General features: G+C 43.7%; 1 protein-coding gene across 1 annotated transcript in view; it reads right to left on the bottom strand.

Annotated features, from left to right (window-relative positions):
- sult3st1 (sulfotransferase family 3, cytosolic sulfotransferase 1) overlaps window positions 1-19,522 on the bottom strand; it is an 86,935-nt gene extending 67,413 nt beyond the window's left edge. Inside the window, exon 1 of the mRNA XM_072279356.1 lies at window positions 19,301-19,522. The gene's annotated coding sequence lies outside the window, so the exon portion shown is untranslated. The remainder of the gene's footprint in view (window positions 1-19,300) is intronic.
- Between the last annotated feature and the right edge of the window lie 2,300 nt (window positions 19,523-21,822).

Below are 21,822 nucleotides of genomic sequence, written 5' to 3' on the forward strand. Positions count from 1 at the left end.
AGGGGGGAGGGTGGATTCTATTTTTTCATGTATTCCTTTTGAAAATTCAATAAAAATTATATTACAAAAAAAAAGTTCTAACCTGGTCCCAAAATATCAATGTAGTCATAAAGAAGGCAAGACAACGGCTATACTTTATTAGGAGTTTGAAGCAATTTGGCATGTCAACAAATACACTCAAAATCTTCTATAGTTGTACCATGGACAGCATTCTCACAGGCTGTATCACTGCCTGGTATGGAGGGGCTACTGCACATGACCGAAAGAAGCTGCAGAAGGTTGTAAATCCAGTCAGCTCCATCTTGGGCACTAGCCTACAAAGTATCCAGGACAGCTTTAGGTAGCGGTGTCTCAGAAAGGCAGGGTCCATTATTAAGGACCTCCAGCACCCAGGGCATGCCCTTTTCTCACTGTTACCATCAGGTAGGAGGTACAGAAGCCTGAAGGCACACACTCAGCGATTCAGGAACAGCTTCTTCCCCTCTGCCATCCGATTCCTGAATGGACATTGAAGCTTTGGACACTACGTCATTTTTTAAAAATATGCAGTATTTCTGTTTTTACACATTTTTAAATAATCTATTCAATATACATAATTGATTTACTTGTTTATTTATTATTAGGTTTTATTTATTATTATTATTATTTTTTTTCCTCTCTCTGCTAGATTATGTATGGCATTGAACTGCTGCTGCTAAGTTAACAAATTTCACGTCACATGCCGGTGATAATAAACCTGATTCTGACAGTCAAAGTGAACATCAAAGGTGTTGTGCTCATCTGGAAGCGAAGCCCTGCTGTCATCTATGTCACTTGATTTCACTTTGTAAGTGGTGATAGCATTCAAATCTTGCCACAGCTGTTGAGCATTTAGATTACTAGATTAGATTATGAGGACACTCAGTCCTTGTTTATTGTCATTTAGAAATGCATGCATTAAGAAATGATACAATGTTTGTCCAGTATGATATCACAGAAACACAAGACAGACCAAGACTAAAACTAACAACAACCACAAAATTATAACATATAGTTACAACAGTGCAAAGCAATACCGTAATTTGATAAAGAGCAGACCATGGGCATGGTAAAAAAAAAGTCTCAAAGTCCCAATTGCCCATCATCTCACGCAGACGGTAGATGGGAGAAACTCTCCCTGCCATGAACCTCCAGTGCCGCAAACTTGTCGATGCAGCACCATTGGAAGCACCCGACCACAGTCTGACTCTGAGTCCGTCTGAAAACTTTGAGCCTCCGACCAGCTCTCCGACACCAAGCACCATCTCTGCGGAGGACTTCCATCCCGCCCCAGCCACCAAGCAACAAGCAAAGCCGAGGACTCGGGGCCTTCCCCTCTGGAGATTCTGGATCACACAGCAGCAGCGAAACAGGCATTTCAGAAGTTTCACCAGATGTTCCTCCGTACTCTCACGTCCGTCTCCATCAAATCAGGATTGTGCACGGCACCCTGTTTCATTGATTCAAGTTTAGTCTGGAACTGGCACTTTGCCCGTGAAATGACTTTCCAGAGATCATTCCTGGACTTCTTGTAACTTTCTTAGTCGCCAGACGTGAATGCCTCTGATCGCCCCTGCAGAATGCAGATCTGATGGTTCATCCTGGGCTTCAAGTTAGGAAACTGTTCACAATCCTTAGTTACTGTGGTGCTAGAAGTTTGTGAACCCTGGAGAATTTTCTCTATTTCTGCATAAATATTACCTGAAATGTGATCATATCTTCATGCAAGTCCTAAAATTAGATGAATAGAACCTAATTATATAAATAACACAAAAACATTGTACTTGTTCATTTATTTATTGAGAAAAGTGATCCAATATTACATGTACTTGTTGGAAAAAGTATCTGAACCTCTGTGGTAATGCCTTCTGCAAAAGCTATTTAGAGTCAGGGGTTCCAATCAATGAGATGAGATTGGAGCTGTGGGTTGTAGAGGTGCCCTGTCAAAGTCAGGTTACTGACAGGGCCTGCTCTTCTCAAGAAAGAGCTGTTTATGTGCACCGTGTCTTGATCAAAACAACTGAAGGCCCGAGTGTTCATCAGTCCTCTGTAAGCGAAACTGTCTACAAATGGAGGAAATTCAGTACAGTTGCTACTCTCCCTAGGAGTGGGCATCCTGCAAAGATCACACCAAGAATGCAATGTGACCTATCCGCACAGACTGTAATTGCTGCCAAAGGTGCATCTACTAAATACTGACTTGAAGGGGGTGAATACTTATTCAATCAATTATTTTGTGCTTTATTTTTGTAATAATTCAGATTACTTTGTAGAGATCTGTTTTCACTTTGACACAAAAGAGTCTTTTTCTGTGTATTAGTGTCCAAAAAGCCAAATTAAATCCACCATGATTAAATGTTGTAAAACAATAAACCATGAAAACTTCTAAGAGGCTTGAATATTTTTATAGGCACTGTATCTAGGTGATTATATAAAATATTTAAGGAAGCATCATACATTCATTATTAAAACATGTCGTATGACATGGGTGATCATGGTCATTCCATGAACATCATTGTTCTTGGCAATTTTGTCTACAGAAGTGGTTTGCCATTGCTGCCTTCTGGGCAGTGTCTTTACAAGACAGGTGACTCCAGCCATTATCAATACTCTTCAGGGGTTGTGTGGCTGATGTTAGTGGTTGCATAACCAGGACTTGTGATATGCACCAGCTGCTCATACGACCATCCACCACCTGCTCCCGTGGCTTCATGTGACCCCGTCCTGGGGTGGCTAAGCAGGTGCTACACCTTGCCCTGGGGTGACCTGCAGGCTAGCAGAGGGAAGGGGCTTCTTACACCTCCTTTCGTCTGAGATGTGTGGGGATAAAAAGCAGTGTATTCCCTATTGGATATCAGTAGCCTCTCCAAAACTTAAGGTCCAAAAGGATGCAGAGGGAAACAGCATCAAATAAAGAGGACACACACAATATGCTGATTGAACTCAGCAGGTCAGGCAACATCTGTGGAAAGGAATAGATAGCTGATGTTTGTGCCGTGACTCTTCTTCAAGACTGCAAAGGGTGGAGGGAAAAGATGTGAATTATGAGGCGATAGGTGAAATCAGGTGGTTAGGGAAGTCAAGGGCTGGAGAAGAAGGAATCTGCTAGGAGAGGAGAGTGGACCATAGGAGAAAGGGACCCACGGAGAGTCGATGGGTTGGTGAGAAGAGGCAAGAAGCCAGACTGGGGAATAGAAGAGGGAAGGGGAAGAGGAAAACAAAGAGGGACAGAATGGAGGGAAAAATACAGCCCAAAAGAGAAGGAAACAACTCAATTTAAATAGCAATGCAGCCCAGCTCTGAGATCCAGAGCATCAACTTATTAGGCCAGAAGCAGATAGAGACAACAGTGGTCATGAACCAGGCTGTTCTTCCCTCGGTAACCCCGCCAACTTCACCACAATGAAACCCAGCCCCTGGGGGAAGATCAGGCCTGTTCTCACACACTTCCAGCACGGCCGAAGCCTCTGACTGACAGCATCAGAATCCAGGGGGATGAATGTCACAGCCCTCAGTAGGAGGAAAGGGAGCAGAGATAAGAAACTGAAGATCCTCCTCTCTGTTGTACATAGAGTACAAGATTCTGTCCAAAACTATCACCCTGTCATCCAGGCCAGACCCATGTCATACCCTGGATTAAGACCACTACCATTCCTCCACCCAAAGAAAAACAGGCTGCCTTAAAGACCACCACCCAGGGGCTCTGACATTACTCTTTCAACATTACTGTCCAGGGCCTCCTTTTCTACCATGACGAGGTCACTCTCAGGGTGGAGGAGCAACACCTCACATTCCATCTAGCTAGCCTCCATCTTGATGGCATGAACATTAATTTCTCCTCACAGGAATCTTTTTATTCTCTCATTTCCTCTTCTTTCATTCCCCACTCATGCACATGCCACTTACTTCTTATCACCTGCCTATCATCTCCCCTGTGCACCCTCCTTCTTCCCTTTTTCCCCATGGCCCGCTCCCCTCTCCTATCAGATTCCTTCCCCACCTTTCCTACCCACTTGGATTCACCCATCACATTTTACCTATCCTCTTTCTCCTCCTCACAACTATTTAATTCTGCTATCTTCCCGATGGTCCCAGCCTGAAACGTTGGCTATATATTCATTTCCATAGAAGCTGCATGACCTGCTGTTCATCCATATTTTGTGTATTTTGATCATGATTTCCAGCATCTGCAGAATCTTGTGCTTAAGAATAAGATCTGGCTTTGATAATGGACAGTCAAGTCTTTTAAAGCACAACTGAAGTCTCAACCCTATTGCATAGTAACCCTGGCACCGCTGAGATGCACATCCACCTCCTTGTGGTCCATTTAAGCCCCAAGTTTACTGTCTTTTGTGTTGGCACGTGGCCAAGTGGTTAAGGCGTTCGTCTAGTGATCTGAAGGTCGTGAGTTCGAGCCCCAGCCGAGGGAACGTGTTGTGTCCTTGAGCAAGGCACTTAATCACACGTTGCTCTGCGATGACACTGGTGCCAAGCTGTATGGGTCCTAATGCCCTTCCCTTGGACAACATCGGTGGTGTGGAGAGGGGAGACTTGCAGCATGGGCAACTGCCGGTCTTCCATACAGCCTTGCCCAGGCCTGCGCCCTGGAAACCTTCAAAGGCGCAAATCCATGGTCTCATGAGACTAATGGATGCCTACTATTTATTACCTTTTGCTTTATGGTTATGGGGTATTTGGTGACACAGGACAAGATAGGACAAAGTCAGTATGGTTTCCTTAAGGAAAACTCTTGCCTAACGAATTTGTTGGAATTCTTTGAAGAGATTACAAGTAGGATAGATAAAGGGGATGCAGTGGATGTTGTATATTTGGACTTACAGAAAGCCTTTGACAAGGTATCACACATGAGGCTGCTTACCAAGTTAAGAGCCCATGGTATTACAGGAAAGTTACTGGCATGGCTGATAGGTAGGAGGTAGCGAGTGGGAATAAAAGGATCCTGGTCTGGTTGGCTGCCAATGACTAATGATGTTCCACAGGGGTCGGTGTTGGGACCACTTCTTTTAATGCTGTATATCAATAATTTATATGATGGAACAGATGGCTTTGTTGCCAAGTTTACAGATGATACAAAGATTGGTGGAGGGGCAGGTAGTGTTGAGGAAACCGGAACGATGCAGAAGGACTTAGACAGATTAGGAGAATGGGCAAGGAAGTGGCAAATGAAATACAATATTGAAAAATGCATGGTCATGCACTTTGGTAGTAGAAATAAATGTGCGGACTACTTTCTAAATGGGGGGAAAGTCCAAAAACCTGAGATGCAAAGGGACTAGGGAGTCCTTATGCAGAACACTCTAAAGGTCAACTTGCAGGTGTGGAAGGCAAATGCAATGTTAGCATACATTTCAAGAGGTCTTGAACAAGGACAGGGATGTGCTGTGGAGGCTTTATAAGGCACTGGTGAGGCCTCACCTTGAATGTTGTGAACAGCTTTAAGAAAATGTGTGACAGCATTGGAGCGGGTTCAGAGGAGATTCACAAAGGATGATTCTGGGACTGAAAGAGTTATCATACAAGGAACGTTTGATGGCTCTAGGTCTGTACTTGCTGGAATTCAGAAGGATGAGGGGGGATCTCATTGAATCCTTTCGAATGTTGAAAAGCCTAGACAGAGTAGATGTGGAAAGGATGTTTCCTATGGTGGGAGAGTCTAGGACAAGAGGGCACAGCCTCAGGATAGAGGGGCTTCCATTTAAAACAGAGATGCAGAGAAATTTCTTTAGCCAAAGGATGGTGAATTTATGGAATTTGTTACCACATGCAGCTGTGGAGACCAGGTAGTTACCATAGAAACCATAGAAACTACAGCACAGAAAACAGGCCTTTTGGCCCTTCTTGGCTGTGCCGAACCATTTTCTGCCTAGTCCCCCTGACCAGCACATGGACCATATCCCTCCATACACCTCCCATCCATGCATCTGTTCAATTTATTCTTAAATGTTAAAAAAGAAACCGCATTTACCACCTCATCTGGCAGCTCATTCCATACTCCCACCACTCTCTGTGTGAAGAAGCCCCCTCCAATGTTCCCTTTAAACTCTTCCCCCATCACCCTTAACCCATGTCCTCTGGTTTTTTTCTCCCCTTGCCTCAGTGGAAAAAGCCTGCTTGCATTCACTCTATCTATACCCATCATAATTTTATATACCTCTATCAAATCTCCCCTCATTCTTCTACGCTCCAGGGAATAAAGTCCAAACCTATTCAACCTTTCTCTGTAACTGAGTTTCTCAAGTCCTGGCAACATCCTTGTAAACCTTCTCTGCACTCTTTCAACCTTATTTATATCCTTCCTGTAATTTAGTGACCAAAACTGAACACAATACTCCAGATTCGGCCTCACCAATGCCTTATACAACCTCATCATAACATTCCAGCTCTTATACTCAATACTTTGATTAATAAAGGCCAATGTACCAAAAGCTCTCTTTACGACCCTATCTACCTGTGACGCCACTTTTAGGGAATTTTGTATCCGTATTCCCAGATCCCTCTGTTCTACTGCACTCCTCAGTGCCTTACCATTAACCCTAAATGTTCTACCTTGGTTTGTCCTTCCAACGTGCAATACCTCACACTTGTCTGTATTAAACTCCATCTGCCATTTTTCAGCCCATTTTTCCAGCTGGTCCAAGTCCCTCTGCAGGCTCTGAAAACCTTCCTCACTGTCTACTACACCTCCAATCTTTGTATCATCAGTAAATTTGCTGATCCAATTTACCACATTATCATCCAGATCATTGATATAGATGACAAATAACAATGGACCCAGCACTGATCCCTGTGGCACACCACTAGTCACAGGCCTCCACTCAGAGAAGCAATTCTCTACTACCACTCTTTGGCTTCTTCCATTGAGCCAATGTCTAATCCAATTTACCACCTCTCCATGTATACCTAGTGACTGAATTTTCCTAACTAACCTCCCACGCGGGACCTTGTCAAAGGCCTTACTGAAATCCATGTAGACAATATCCACTGCCTTCCCTTCTTCCACTTTCCTGGTAACCTCCTCGAAAAACTCCAATAGATTGGTCAAACATGACCTACCACGCACAAAACCATGTTGACCCTCCCTAATAAGTTCCTGTCTACCAAATGCTTGTAGATTCTGTCTCTTAGTACTCCCTCCAATAATTTACCTACTACCGGCGTTAAACTTACTGGCCTATAATTTCCCGGATTACTTTTTGATCCTTTTTTAAACAACGGAACAACATGAGCCACCTTCCAATCCTCCAGCACCTCACCCGTAGACAGCGACACTTTAAATATTTCTGCCAGGGCCCCCGCAATTTCAACACTAGTCTCCTTCAAGGTCCGAGGGAACACCCTGTCAGGTCCCGGGGATTTATCTACTTTAATTTTCCTCAAGACAGCAAGGACCTCCTCCTTTTCGATCTGTGCAGTTTCCATGATCTCACTACTTGTTTCCCTCAATTCCATAGATTTCATGCCAGCTTCCTTAGTAAATACAGACGCAAAAAACCTATTTAAGATCTCCCCCATTTCCTTTGGTTCCGCACGTAGCTGACCACTCTGATCTTCAAGAGGACCAATTTTATCCCTTACAATCCTTTTGCTCTTAATATACCTGTAAAAGCTTTTTGGATTATCCTTCACTTTGACTGCCAAGGCAATCTCATGTCTTCTTTTGGCCCTCCTGATTACTTCTTAAATATTTTCTTGCACTTCTTATACTCCTCAAGCACCTGATTTACTCCCTGTTTCCTATACCTTTCATACAACTCTCTCTTCTTCTTTATCAGAGTTGCAATATCCCTTGAGAACCAAGGTTCCTTATTCCTATTCACTTTGCCTTTAATCCTGACAGGAACATACAAACTGCACTCTCAAAATTTCTCCTTTGAAGGCTTCCCACCTACCAATCACATCTTTGCCAGAGAACAACCTGTCCCAATCCACGCTTTTTAGATCCTTTCTCATTTCTTCAAATTTGGCCTTCTTCCCGTTCAGAACCTCAACCCTAGGACCAGATCTATCCTTGTCCATGATCAAATTGAAACTAATGGTATTATGATCACTGGAACCAAAGTGCTCCCCTACACAGACTTCCGTCACTTGTCCTAACTCGTTTCCTAACAGGAGATCCAATATTGCATCCCCTCTAGTTGGTCCCTCTATATATTGATTTAGAAAACTTTCCTGAACACATTTTACAAACTCTAAACTATATAGACCCCTAACAGTATGGGAGTCCCAATCAATATATGGAAAATTAAAATCCCCTACCACCACAACTTTATGTTTCCTGCAGTTGCCTGCTATCTCTCTGCAGATTTGCTCTTCCAAGTCTCATTGACTATTGGGTGGTCTGTAATACAATCCCACTAATGTGGCCATACCTTTCCTGTTTCTCAGCTCCACCCATAAGGACTCAGTAGACAAGCCCTCTAATCTGTCCTGCCTGAGCACTGCTGTAATATTTTCCTTAACAGGCAATGCTACCCTCCCTCCTTTCATTCCTCTGCCTCGATCACATCTGAAACATCGGAACCCTGGAATATTAAGCTGCCAGTCCTGCCCCTCTTGTAGCCAAGTTTCACTAATTGCTACAACATCATAATTCCACGTGTCAATCCACGCCCTCAACTCATCTGCCTTCCCCGCAATACTCCTAGCATTGAAATATATACACCTCAGAAGATTTTTACCACCACTCACAACCTTTCTATCAGCGGATTTGCTTGAACTTTTAACATCATTTATTTTCACCCCAGCCACACTGTCAGCTCTGGCACTCTGGTTCCCATCCCCCTGCAAATCTAGTTTAAAGCCTCCCCAATAGCACTAACAAACCTCCCTGAAAGGATATTGGTCCCCCTGTAGTTCAAGTGTAACCCGTCTCTCTTGTACAGGTCCCACCTGCCCCAGAAGAGGTCCCAATGATCCTGAAATCTGAAACCCTGCCCCCTACACCAGTTCCTCAGCCACTTGTTCATCCTCCAGAACATCCTATTCCTACCCTCACTGGCATGTAGCACAGGTAGCAATCCTGAGATTACCACCCTTGAGGTCCTGCTTTTCAACTTCCTACCAAGCTCTCTATACTCACTCTCCAGGACCTCCTCACTCTTCCTTGCTATGTCATTGGTACCGATGTGCACCACGACATCTGGCTGATCAGCCTCCCACTTCAGAATGTCATGCAAGCGATCAGAGACATCCTTGACCCTGGCACCTGGGAGGTAACAAACCATCCTGGATTCTCTGTCACGACCACAGAACCTCCTATCTGCACCTCTAACTATCAAGTCCCCTATCACTACCGCTCTCCTCTTTTTCCACCCTCCCTTCTGCACTGCAGAACCAGACTCAGTGCCAGAGATCCGGCTACTGCAGCTTGTCCCAGGTAAGTCATCCCCCCAACAGTATACAATGTGGTATACTTGTTATTGAGGGGAATGGCCACAGGGGAACCCTGCTCTGCCTGCCCTTTCCTCTTCCCTCGCCTGACAGTAACCCAATTTCCTGTCCTCTGCTCCTTTGGCGTAACTACCTCCCTGTAGCTACGATCTATAATCTCCTCATTCTCCCGAATGATCTGGAGGTCATCCAGCTCCTGCTCCAGTTCCCTAACGCGGTTTGTCAGGAGCTGCAGCTGGATGCACTTCTTGCAGGTGTCATTGTCAGGGACATTGGAGGGCTCCCTGACTTCCCACATCCTGCAAGAGGAGCATTCCAACATCCTGCCTGGCATTCTCTCTGCACTAAACAATCTGAACAAAGAACTTACCGGAACCTACCCTGGCCTCTGCCTGTTCTCGCTGAAGCCTGTTGAGCCAAAGCCGTCCCACTCTGACTCAGTCCACTCCGACGATGGCCGCTACAACGATGGCCACTGTATATGGTGTTCTGCTTTTTAAACCTTGGCGCGTTATGTCACGCGCCTGCGCAGTGCAGACCCTTCTCCCCGAGCAGTGTTTAAAAAAAATGACTTTTTCTACCCGATTTCTTCACTCCCTTCTTCTCAGCTGCTTGCTTCGACTGAAACAAGAACCGTTGAAAATTTCTCCTTTTAAACCTTGGCTTTTTAAACCTTAGTTGGGTGTATTTAAGGCAGAGATTGATAGATTCTTGATTGGACATGGCATCGAAGGTTATGGGGAGAAGGCCAGGGAATGGCATTGAGGAGGGGAAAAAAGAATCAGCCATGATTGAATGGCAAAGCAGGCTCAATGGGTCAAATGGCTTATTTCTACACCTATGTCCTCTGGTCTTAAGAGTCAGAGATGAGCAAGAATGTCTCAAAAGGCCTTAGCTGACTAAGCTTAAAATAACGTGCTCAAACAGTATCTACGGGCTGTTCCCAGGGATACTGACACGAAGGTTGACTGCTGCAGAAAAATCTTCAATTTGACTAAAAATACGAAGTTCAAAGTAAATTTATTACCCAAGTACATATGTTATAATTATGTGTTTTTTGTCAGTTTTTCAGTCGGTTTGTCATGTGTTTCTGTGATATCATTCTGGAGAAACATTGTATCATTTCTTAATGCATGCATTACTAAATGACAATAAAAGAGGACTATGTGTCCTCATAATCTAAACCCTGAGATTCATTTTCTTGTGGACATACTCACTCAATAAATCCAATAACCACGAATCAATGATAGACAGCACCAACATGGGTGTTCAACCAGTGTGCAAAACACCACTGTGCAAATACAAAAAGAAATTAATAATAATAATAATAAGTAGGCAATACATCGTGAGAACATGAGATGAAGGAAGCTTGAAAGTGAGACCAAAGGTTGTGGGAACAGTTCAGTGATGGGGCACAGGAAATTGTGTGATGTTATCCCCTTTGAATCAAGAATCATAAAGAAATACAGCACAGAAACAGGCCCTTCAGCCCAACTAGTCCAGGCTGAAACCATTTATACTGCCTACTCCCATTGACCTGCACTGGGACCATAGCCCTCCATACCCCTACATCCATGTACCTATCCAACCTTCTCTTAAACTTTGACATCAAGCTCACATGCACCACTTGTGCTTGCAGCTCATTCCACCCTCTCACTACCATCTGAGTGAAAAAGTTTCCCTAATGTCCTCCTTAAACTTCTCACCTTTCATGCTTAACCCATGACCTCTGGTTGTAGTTGCAACCAACCTCACACTACGCTGGATAATTTTGAAAACGGAGATTTTCGAAAACACAGTGTGTAAATTTGAAAACGATTGTTTCGCGTTGTAGTGTGTACGGGGTAAACGGAGAGATTTTAAAACGTTGTCATGACAACACCACAACAACAATGCTTTTTTTACTGCTTCTGTTTGGTGCTACGCAAGCATTGCTGGACGGCTGTTCTTGATTCCTGGTTCTTGGTTCTTGATCCTCAAAATATTCCGCATGGAATTTAAACTGGAGGTGGCTTTCAAGCTGGCCCCCTCGGTTTCTCTGTTCGCATCCTCTGTTCTTCAGCCCGTACCCTCCGGTCTCCCAGTCTCCGGTGGTCGTACCCTCCATCTCCTGTACCCCGGGGTCTCCAAGCCGGCACTGTCACTGACTGACCACCGCTGTTCTAACGCGCAGTCGGTGTGAACGGCGTGAGAGTTAAATTGTAAAGTGAGCTTTTTTGACTAGATCCCCTAAATTGATTTGATTGAGTCTATCTTTAAAAATATTAATATCAGAAACACTGTGCAGGTCTGGCGGCAGAAGATTCCACTCACTTGTTGATCTTGGGTAGAGGGAGGCTTCATGCGTGTGTTTATTGTCTATGTTAATAGTTTGTTTGGAGTTAAACATCTCCACTGCTTTGCTGACTTTGTAGTCGTTTGTAACTCGCAGAAACAGCTCGACTTCATTGTCTGTCTAAACGGAGAAGTCCGGTCTAATTTTTCCAGCGGAGGTTTTCTTTGTATTCCTCGAAGACATTGTTGAAAACTTCATTTCGCTGTTATTGTTGGTACTCTAGTTTTATTCTATGGAAATAGCGCAACGCCGCCGCGGAAATGTAAATATTACACCGTTTCCTCTTCGCTTGTTTTCTGTAGATGTGTCTGCGTATGCCCAGTAGGAGTAGATTCGCCCAAATATCCGTTTCGGTGTAGACAGAGATATTTTGAAAAACGCGTAGTGTGGACGCCAGTTGTTTTTACTCGAAAACGGCGTTTTCAAAATTATCTGGTGTAGTGTGGACGTAGCCTCAGTGGAAAAAGCCTGCTTGCATTTACCCTATCTATACCCCTCATAATTTATATACCTCCATTAAATCTCCTACATTCTAAAGAATAAAGTCCTCCAGTCCCAGCAACATCCTGTAAATTTTCTCTGTACTCTTTCAACCTTAATTACATCTTCTCTGTAGGTAGGTGACTAAAACTGTACACAATACTCCAAATTAGGCCTCACCAATGTCTCCAGTACTTAACTTTGATTTATGAAAGATAATGTGCCAAAAAATTTCTTTACAACCCTATCTACCTGTGACACCACTTTCAACAAATTATGGACCTGCATTCCCAGATTCTCACACTCTTCAGTTCACTATGTAAGGCCTACCCTGGTTAGTCCTACCAACGTGCAAAACCTCACACTTGTCTGCATTAAATTCCATCCGCCATTTTTCAGCCCATTTTTCCAGCTGGTCCAGATCCTGCTGCAAGCTGTGATAGCCTTCCTCACTGTCCACTACACTCCCAACCTTGGTATCATCTGCAAATTTGCTGATCAAGTTTACCACATTATCATCCAGATCATTGATATAGATGACAAACAATAATGACCCAGCACCTATCCCTATGGCATATCACTAGTCACAGGTCTCAAGTCAGAGAGGCAACCCTCTACTACCACTCTCTGGCTTCTCCCACAAAGCCAACGTCTAATCCAATTACTAACTCATCCTGAGCGCCGAGCGATTGAAGCTTCTTGACCAGCCTCTCATGTGGGACCTTGTCAAATGCCTTACTAATGTCCATGTAGACAACATCCACTGCCTTGTCACCCACCTTCCTGGTGACTTCCCTGAATAACTCTACAAGATTGGTTAGATATGACTTATCATACAGGAAGCAATGCTAACCATCCTTAATCAGTCCATGTTTATCCAAATACTTATATAGCCAGTCCCTTAGAAGACATCCCAATAAATTTCCCACAACTAATATCAGACTCACTGGCCTACAATTTCCTGGTTTCTGTTTTGAGCCTTTTTTAAAAACAGTGAAACAACATTGGTTATCCTCAAATTGTATGTTCCCTCCCATGCCACCAAGGATGATTTAACTATCTGTGCTAAGGTCCCGGCAATTTCTGTACTTGCCTCCTGTAGGGTCTGAGGGAGCACTTCACAGGCACTGGAGATTTTTTCATCTCGATTTGCCTCAGGGTAGCAAAACCTCCTACTCTAATCTGTACAGGGTCCGTGAATTTCATTCCATTTGCCTCACTTCTATAGGCTCTGTGTCCATCTCCTGAGTAAATACAGATACCTAGAATTAATTTAAGATCTCTCCCATCTGTTTAGGCTTCACATATTGATTACCATTCTGGTCTTCCAGGGGACTAACTTTGTCCCTTGCAATCCTTTAGCTCTTATCATATCTGTAGAATCCCTTAAGATTCACCTTCACCTTGTCTGCGAGAGCAACTTCATGCCTTCTCTTAGCTTTCCTGATTTCTTTCTTCAGAGTTTTCTTGCATTTCTTATGCTCCTTAAGCACCTCATTCGGTCCTGCTTGCCCATACTGCCAAGCACTTCCTTTTGTTCACTTAACCAGGGCCTCAATATCTCCTGAAAATCAAGAATCTCTACACTTGTTATCTTTACCTTTTACTTTGACAGACACATTCAAGCCTTATGCTCTCAAAATGTTATTTTTGAAGGCCTCACACTTACCAAGTACTGTACATATTTGCCAGAGAACGGCTTGTCCCAATCCACCCTTGGCAGATCATTTCTGATACCATCAAAGTTGGCCTTTCTCCAATTTAGAATCTCAACCCACAGACCAAACATATCTTTTTGCATATTTACTTTGAATCTAATGTCATTGTGGTAACTGGATGCAAAATGTTCTGCTACACAAACTCTTCCCAATAGGCAACAGAGTAAAGCAAGGCTGCATCCTCACGCTGACTCTCTTCACCATCTTCTTCAGCATGATGCTCGGAAGGGCCACAGAAGACCTTGAAGATGAGGACGGTGTTTACATCCAATAACGCACCGATGGCAGCCTGTTCAAACTGAGGTGACTACAGTCCCACACAGAGACATTGGAGCAACTCATCCGAGAGCTACTCTTCGCAGACGATGCCGCTCTTGTTGCCCACACAGAGACAGCCCTGCAGCGTATAACGTCCTGCTTCGCAGAGGCTGCCGAGCTCTTTGGACTGGAAGCCAGCTTGAAGAAAACAGAAGTTCTCCATCAGCCCTCATCTCAGGAAGATTACCACCCTCCCCGCATCACCATCGGTGAGGTAGAGCTGAAGACAGTCCACCAGTTCAGCTACCTGGGGTGCACCATCTCGTCAGATGCCAAGATCGACAAAGAGATTGACAACAGAGTGGCAAAGGCAAACAGCACATTCAGCAGGCTGTACAAAAGTCTGGAGCAACGAACATCTGAAGAAAGGCACAAAGATCAGTGTGTACAGAGCCGTTGTACTGACCACCCTCCTGTACGGCTCCGAGTCGTGGGTCACCTACCATCACCACCTATGACTCCTTGAGCATTTCCACCAGCGCTGCCTCTGCACCATCCTCAGCATCCACTGGAGTGACTTTGTCACCAACATCGAAGTCCTCAAACAGGCGGAGGTCACCAGCATCGAGGCCATGCCGTCGAAGACGCAGCTGCGCTGGGCAGGGCATGTCTCCAGGATGGAGGATCATCGCCTGCCCAAGATTGTGCTGTATGGCGAACTCACCATTACCACTGTGACAGCGGGGCAACGAAGAAGGGGTAAAAGGATTCTGAAGAAATCCCTTGGTGCCTGTCACATTGACCATCGCCAGTGGTCTAACCTAGCCTCTGATTGCGAGGCCTGGTGACACACCATTCGCCAGTTTGTCTCCCCCTTTGAGAATGCTCGCAGGGCTGGCATTGAGGACAAAAAGAGAAGGAGAAAGAACCGTGACACAGCAGCACCAAACCCAGAACAGAATTTCCTTTGCAGCCGCTGTGGCCAGACCTGCCTGTCCCGTATTGGTCTCGTCAGCCACCAGCAAACCTGCAGCAGACGTGGGCAGCCCCCTTCCTAAATCTTCGTTCGTGAAGCCAATCCATGGTGATGATGATGATGATGAATGGCATTGTGGTAACTAGATGCAAAATGTTCTGCTACACAAACTTCTATCAAATGCCCTGTTTCATTCCCTAATAGCAGACCAGTATGACACATTATCCATTGGGAATCCCGAAATATTGAGCTGCCTGTCCTGCCCCTTCTGCAACCAAGTCTCACTAATGGCTACATCATAATTCCACGTGGTGATGCAAGCCCTGAGTTTATTCACCTTAGTTAAGAGTCTGATAGTTGAAGGGTAATAACTGTTGCTGAACCTGGTGGGATGAGTCCTAAGGCTCTTGTGCAGTCTTGCTGAAGGCAGTGAGAAGAGAGCATAACCTGGGTAATGAAAGTCCCTAATAATAGATGCTGATTTCTTGAGAAAACACTTGATGTAGGTGTGCTGAAACTTAGCTAAAAATAACCTGAAACTTGTTGGCCTTCCAGTTCTAGGAGATATCGTCGAGTGAACGCTGCAGACTGGCACATTTCAAGGTACAGAGTACATGTTGAGCCATGCACTGGAAGCTAGTGCAGCCATTGCAAAGATGTCATGGGGAGAGAACCACAGTCTTGTGTATGAAGTGACACATATGTAAGGGGGTTTCGTCTCTTATGTTACTACGTAGGCTAATTAAAATGGCTTCTTTGTTACGTTATACTTGGGAATGCTTCTTTGTTATGTTAAATGCTGAGAAAGTCCTCCCGTTAGCAGTTCGTTGAATCATGTTACTGATAAGATGATGTTATGAACCAATTGCGATAGCTGTTATGTTTTTGGTGTACCTGTAAGATATTGTATGCACGGGGTTTGGGGGCAGAAGGCAGGAGAGACAGAGACACAGGATCCGCTAACGGGGTCGGACCCCGAGGAGGGCGTTTGACGAGGAGAGGAGACGGAGACGGACTCGTGTGGAGCGTCTGGTCGACCACCATTGTTGGTCCCAGGCGGCTGGTTGAGGTGGTCCGAGGGGTCGCAGGGTGCAGAAGAAGGGTCCTGAACTCCAACTGTTTGTGCACGAAGAGATTGAACTTTGATAAGTGCGGCGCCTTTTGTTTTCCTTTTATATTTTATTCTCTATTAATTATATAGTTCCAGTAATATCTATAAACTGTAAATCATTTAATCGTATCTGGTTTATTGTCTGTTATTTGGGCGGGGTGGGGTACATCACACAGCATCCACACAAACTGATTACCCAGTTTGGCGGGGCCGAGGGCTGTTTCCCCAGACGACAGCGAGCCGAGCGTCCCTGAGGGTGGCCAGGGGGCTACACATAAAATGCTGGAGAAACTCAGCAGGTCAGGCAACAACAGTGGAAACTAAGTCCTTGGGTATATTCAAAGCAGAAGTTGATGAGTTCTTGATTAGCAAGGGTGTCAAATGTTACAGGGAGAAGGCAGGAGGATGGGGTTGAGAAGGATAATAAATCAGTCATGATGGATAGACAGAGAGCCCTGCAGTAACAGCAACGCTGCTGTGTACATAACCTTTGTTACCACACAGCTGTAATAAAGATAGACGAGAAAACATGAAAGATTTTCTTTGTTGTGCTGTACTTCATTATATCCTTCAAATAATAAATAAAATCAGAAGTATGTGATGTTTCAGTTTTCATTCTAAATATTCATAGTATGCATATTACAAAAAAAAAGTTTTATTAAAGTGGCCATGTAAAAATTTCCTGCTCAGAGCAATGTCTGGTTGATGTAGCTGTAAAAAAAAATGTTACAGTGAGCGCTGATGATAAGAGAAACCAATGAGGCAGTTACTTCGCTTCATAAAATAGACAGTACAGAAACGAGAATTATTTAAATATCATACCAAGACTCAGTGTTAGATTGCAGCTGAGCAATGCAACAAATGATTAATTAACGCTCTTTACAACAATTCAAAGACAATTATGTGAATACTCTCAGAGTTTATACTCAGATATGAAGAGCAAAGATATAGGTGTTTTTATTCTGATTTTACTATTTGTTTAATTTGGAAGTGTTTCTTCTGTCTCCATTTGTGTTTGATTAAAAAATGATATTTTTGGTAATTTGATTATTTGGTCTATGCCTTTATTTTTGACCATATTGGTGAGATATATATTTATATACATCTCCCCCTTGTGAGAGAGGCACACAGAGACAGACTGTTGAGATGTCAAAGTGTTAGGATGGACAGTAATTTTTGATGGACTCTAGACTGTGGTTTCCACCACCGAAAACCGGTCCCCTTTGTTGAGGTCACAGTCGGTGACCTTTAAAGGATTTCGGAGGACAACGAGAAGATCGACGGCGTCAGCTCACCTGAAGACTCAAATCTCTCCCTCTCTCTCTCCACATCACTACTCAACTGAATACCACAAACTGAACTGAACTTTACTCATTGTTGTAAGACTATCTACTGACCCCTAGACTTGAAGCAGCTTGATTTTCATATATATTTCCACACTTACTGATTTACTTACTTATATATAATCATTGCTAACCTGTTTGATTTATCTACATTTATATTATTGTATTGCGTAGTTACTAATAAATAATATTAGTTAACAACAATACTGGGCTCCAAAGTGTTTTCCATCTCTGCTGGTTCTTTAACCCGTCACGGGGTCCGTGACATTACACATTCTCTGATATTAAATTGAGCCATAGTTCTTTCAATCCACCTGCAAGTACTTCTGCTCTTCTGCCCCACTGTCAAACCACTGACCAGTACTTTGCCTCAAACAGGTGGATTCACTCACAGCAATTACACAAAATAATATTAAACCAAAATGAACAAAAATGCAAATTCTTTGTGTTTTATTGGTGAAAATATCTTCCCGACAGCCGGGCCGTGCTTTTCAAAGTTCACAGTAAATTTATCAAAGTACATATATACCCTGAGATTCATTTTCTTGTGGGCATACTCAATAAATCGATAACAGAATAATAACTATAATAGAATCAATGAAAGAACCTTCGGCAGGGTCTCGGCCCGAAACGTCGACTGTACTTTTTTCCCCTCCCCCATAGATGCTGCCTGGCCTGCTGAGTTCCTCCAGCATTTTGTGTGTGTGTGTGTGTTGCTTGGATTAACAGCGCCTGCAAATTTTCTCTTGTTAATGGCACACCACTTCTGTAAAAAACTTGCCAAGAGCAATCGTGGTCATAGAAAGACGGTGATCGCCTATGTCATAATTTGACACCGGCAAATAACCAGCAATCACTCTCCTATACTGTGCCTGCAGCCGTGCGGAATAAAAGGGCGGTTTTGAAAACGTACGGCTAAGCCCACAAAGCCAAGCCGATCGCAGATCGTACATTCTGAGAAAAAAGAACGGGCAAGAAACAGCAACTCACACAAGGTGCTGGAGGAAATGCAGTCAACGTTCCAGGTCGATACGGGGAAGCTTTGGTCCGCCTGCTTTAAGACCGGCTCCCGTATCCAGTAAATGCGAGTAAGAGCAAAGGTTATGGGAAACTCGGCTGATCAAGGCGAAAGCGGAGTCATGCCAAAGACCCATTTTTCAGAACTGAATAACTGGATTTTACTATCTTCGCAGACACAGCCCTGATCCACTAAGTATCTCCAGCAACTTTTCTTTTCTCCTGCACCTGCTATTCTCCGTTGATTTTCGGCGCATGGACCTAGAAAAGCGGGAATTCGTTTAAAATTTTTAAACGAAGTTTTCTTCCTAACATAGATAAGATGGAAACTTGGTAAAATTTAGATTAATTCCCGTTTCTCTTCACCAGGTCTGGTCATCCGAGTAGATGGCATTGCCAAGCGCCGCGGGATGAATTTTAAAACTAATTTCTCCCCCGCTCATCTCTGTAATTATATAAAATAAAGTTGTAATTAAAGCGCACACTGTCTCCTGATTACATGGTATCAACAAACAACCTTATTCAAACAGCATGCAAATCAAAACAGCCGGAGTTTTACCTTGTTAACTCATTTCTATATTAAAGGGTTAAAACGAGTTCAAGGCTAAAGTTTGCTCTTGTAAGAATACTCACTGGTTTATTGACGAAGTGAAATACACCTCCGCTCCAAAGCCAATTCCCGGAGCCAAAAATACACCAATTTCGCTCCTGCTCCGTTCAGCGAACGACACCCGTGGCCCCGCTTCTTATTCACACCTAAATTACTGATTAACCCTGAGCAGCTGGGCGGCAATGAACGATGTGACTATATAGAACTTGCTCCCTTCTCAGATTATTGGGCAGCTTTATCTCCACCTTCTTCCTTAATTCCAAGGTCCGCAAAAGGCATTCAGTACACAATGTCTAAACCAATCTAACCACAGACACCGCCTACTCTTGCTCACACTGCCTCAGAATATTTGGGTCCCGGATCAGCCACGACAGCCCTCCGAGTCCGAGGACCCACCAATAGACACGCAAACCTTTATCATTCCCGTCCCGACGCGAGGGTTTACATTAGCGCTTATAACAGCCTCCCTCCCTCTTATCTGTTCCTCACTCTGGCCTCACCCATATCAGGTTCTTCAGCTAGCCTCCTTCCCTATCCCCATCCTGGTGTCCTCCCCTTTCCTTTCCAGTCCCAATGAAGGGTCTTGGCCCAAAACATCCATGCTACCCGACCTGCTGAGTTCCTCCAATATTGTGCGTGTGTGAGAGAGAGAGAGAGAGAGAGAGAGAGATAGATATATATATATATATATATATATAGATATATATATATATATATATATATATATATATATATATCCTTTGAGTGTGGGCACGTGGCCAAGTGGTTAAGGCATTGGACTAGCCACCTGAAGATCGTGAGTTCGAGCCCCAGCCGAGGCAGCGTGTTGTGTCCTTGAGCAAGGCACTTAACCACACATTGCTCTGTGACAACACTGGTGCCAAGCTGTATGGGTTCCTAATGCCCTTCCCTTGGACAACATCGGTGTTGTGGAGGGGGGGAGACTTACAGCATGGGCAACTGCCCGTCTTCCATACAACCTTGCCCACGCCTGCACCCTGGAGAGTGAAGACTTTCCGGGTGCAGATCCATGGTCTCACAAGACTAACGGATGCTCCTTTGCTCTTGCCAGAGTTACAAACTCACTCTCTGCTCCACAGTACTGTACAAATGTCTTAGGCATCCTAGCCATTATATTATTATACCTCTTTTATAGTCATAGTAGTCATAGTCATACTTCATTTATCCCAGGGGGAAATTGGTTTTTGTTACAGTTGCACCATAAATAATAAATAGTAATAGAACCATAAATAGTTAAATAGTAATATGTAAATTATGCCAGTAAATTATGAAATAAGTCCAGGACCAGCCTATTGTAGGCACTACTATTGCCATTTTCCACATGGAGGGAAGATGGCCTAAATTCCAAATATGATTCAAAAATTTTATTATCTTAAGAGAGTTATCGGCCATATGTTTCAGCATACAATAACATATATCATCCTTTCCTGGAGCCATCTGACCTGTAATATTAATAGCTTTCTTAAATTCACACCACTAATACTATCTCTGCTCCAGCTGGCTTCCAACACGTTCACTTAGAATCTTGTCCCTACATTGTTTAACCTCTTCATTTACATTATCTTGATTATGAATTGCAGCAAATGATCGAGCTGGTAACTCAATCTTCTCTATTTCAGTTACGATCATATTACCTTCTTTAATCAATGTTATTAGCCCTATGAATCCCCTTGTTTTTTTTTAAATCATTCCCCAAACATCTCGGTTTAGCTCCCCTTCCAAGGCTATCACAATATGACCTTCAGTAAACCTTTTCCGCTGCCTTTGCTGCTTTCCTCATCACGGTCTGTGCCCTTTAATACTTAATAAGGTCACTCAGAGAATGACGCTTCTCAACTTTCCTAAATGCTTTATTTCTCTCCCCAATTGCCTCTGCACACTATGGTACAGCCTTTCTCCTATTAATGCGGTGGAAGTAATTTCTTTTGTCAAATAGAACTAGTTAAACTATTTGTGTAATTGTGTGTTTCGTTGCCTATGCGGTTACTAGAGGAGAATCAAAAGAATCCCGAGCTTTGTTTTGAATTCATAGAAGTCTTTTATGTAACTTCTCCAGCAGGAAATGAAAAACAGCGAGTCACATGGTTGGAAGTCTCGTTTTCTATTTCATTTCTGAGACTGAATTTAGTGGAACCACATTTAATATGTGTTCACATTAACTTCTAAAGGGTAGAAATCCCCCCATTATATTAAAACTCACACATACTATATAATATCACAACACCAGTAGACCATAAGACATAGGAGCAGAATTAAGCCATTTGGCCCATTGAGTCTGCTCTGCTATTCAATCATGGCTGATCTTTTTTTTCCTTCGCCTCAACCCCAGTTCCCGGCCTTCTCCCTGTAACCATTGATGCCATGTCCAATCAAGAACCTGTCAATCTCCTCAAATGCACCATGATCTGGCGTCCACAGCTGCATGTGGCAACAAATTCCACAAATATAAGGACGAGTGCGGTTACAAGTCAGAAAAAATGGCATGACAGGACAGACTGGAGAACTCGTCTAGTGAGGAATCATG

Source organism: Mobula birostris, chromosome 2, assembly GCF_030028105.1.
Source record: "Mobula birostris isolate sMobBir1 chromosome 2, sMobBir1.hap1, whole genome shotgun sequence".
Classification (NCBI taxonomy): Eukaryota; Metazoa; Chordata; class Chondrichthyes; order Myliobatiformes; family Myliobatidae; genus Mobula; species Mobula birostris.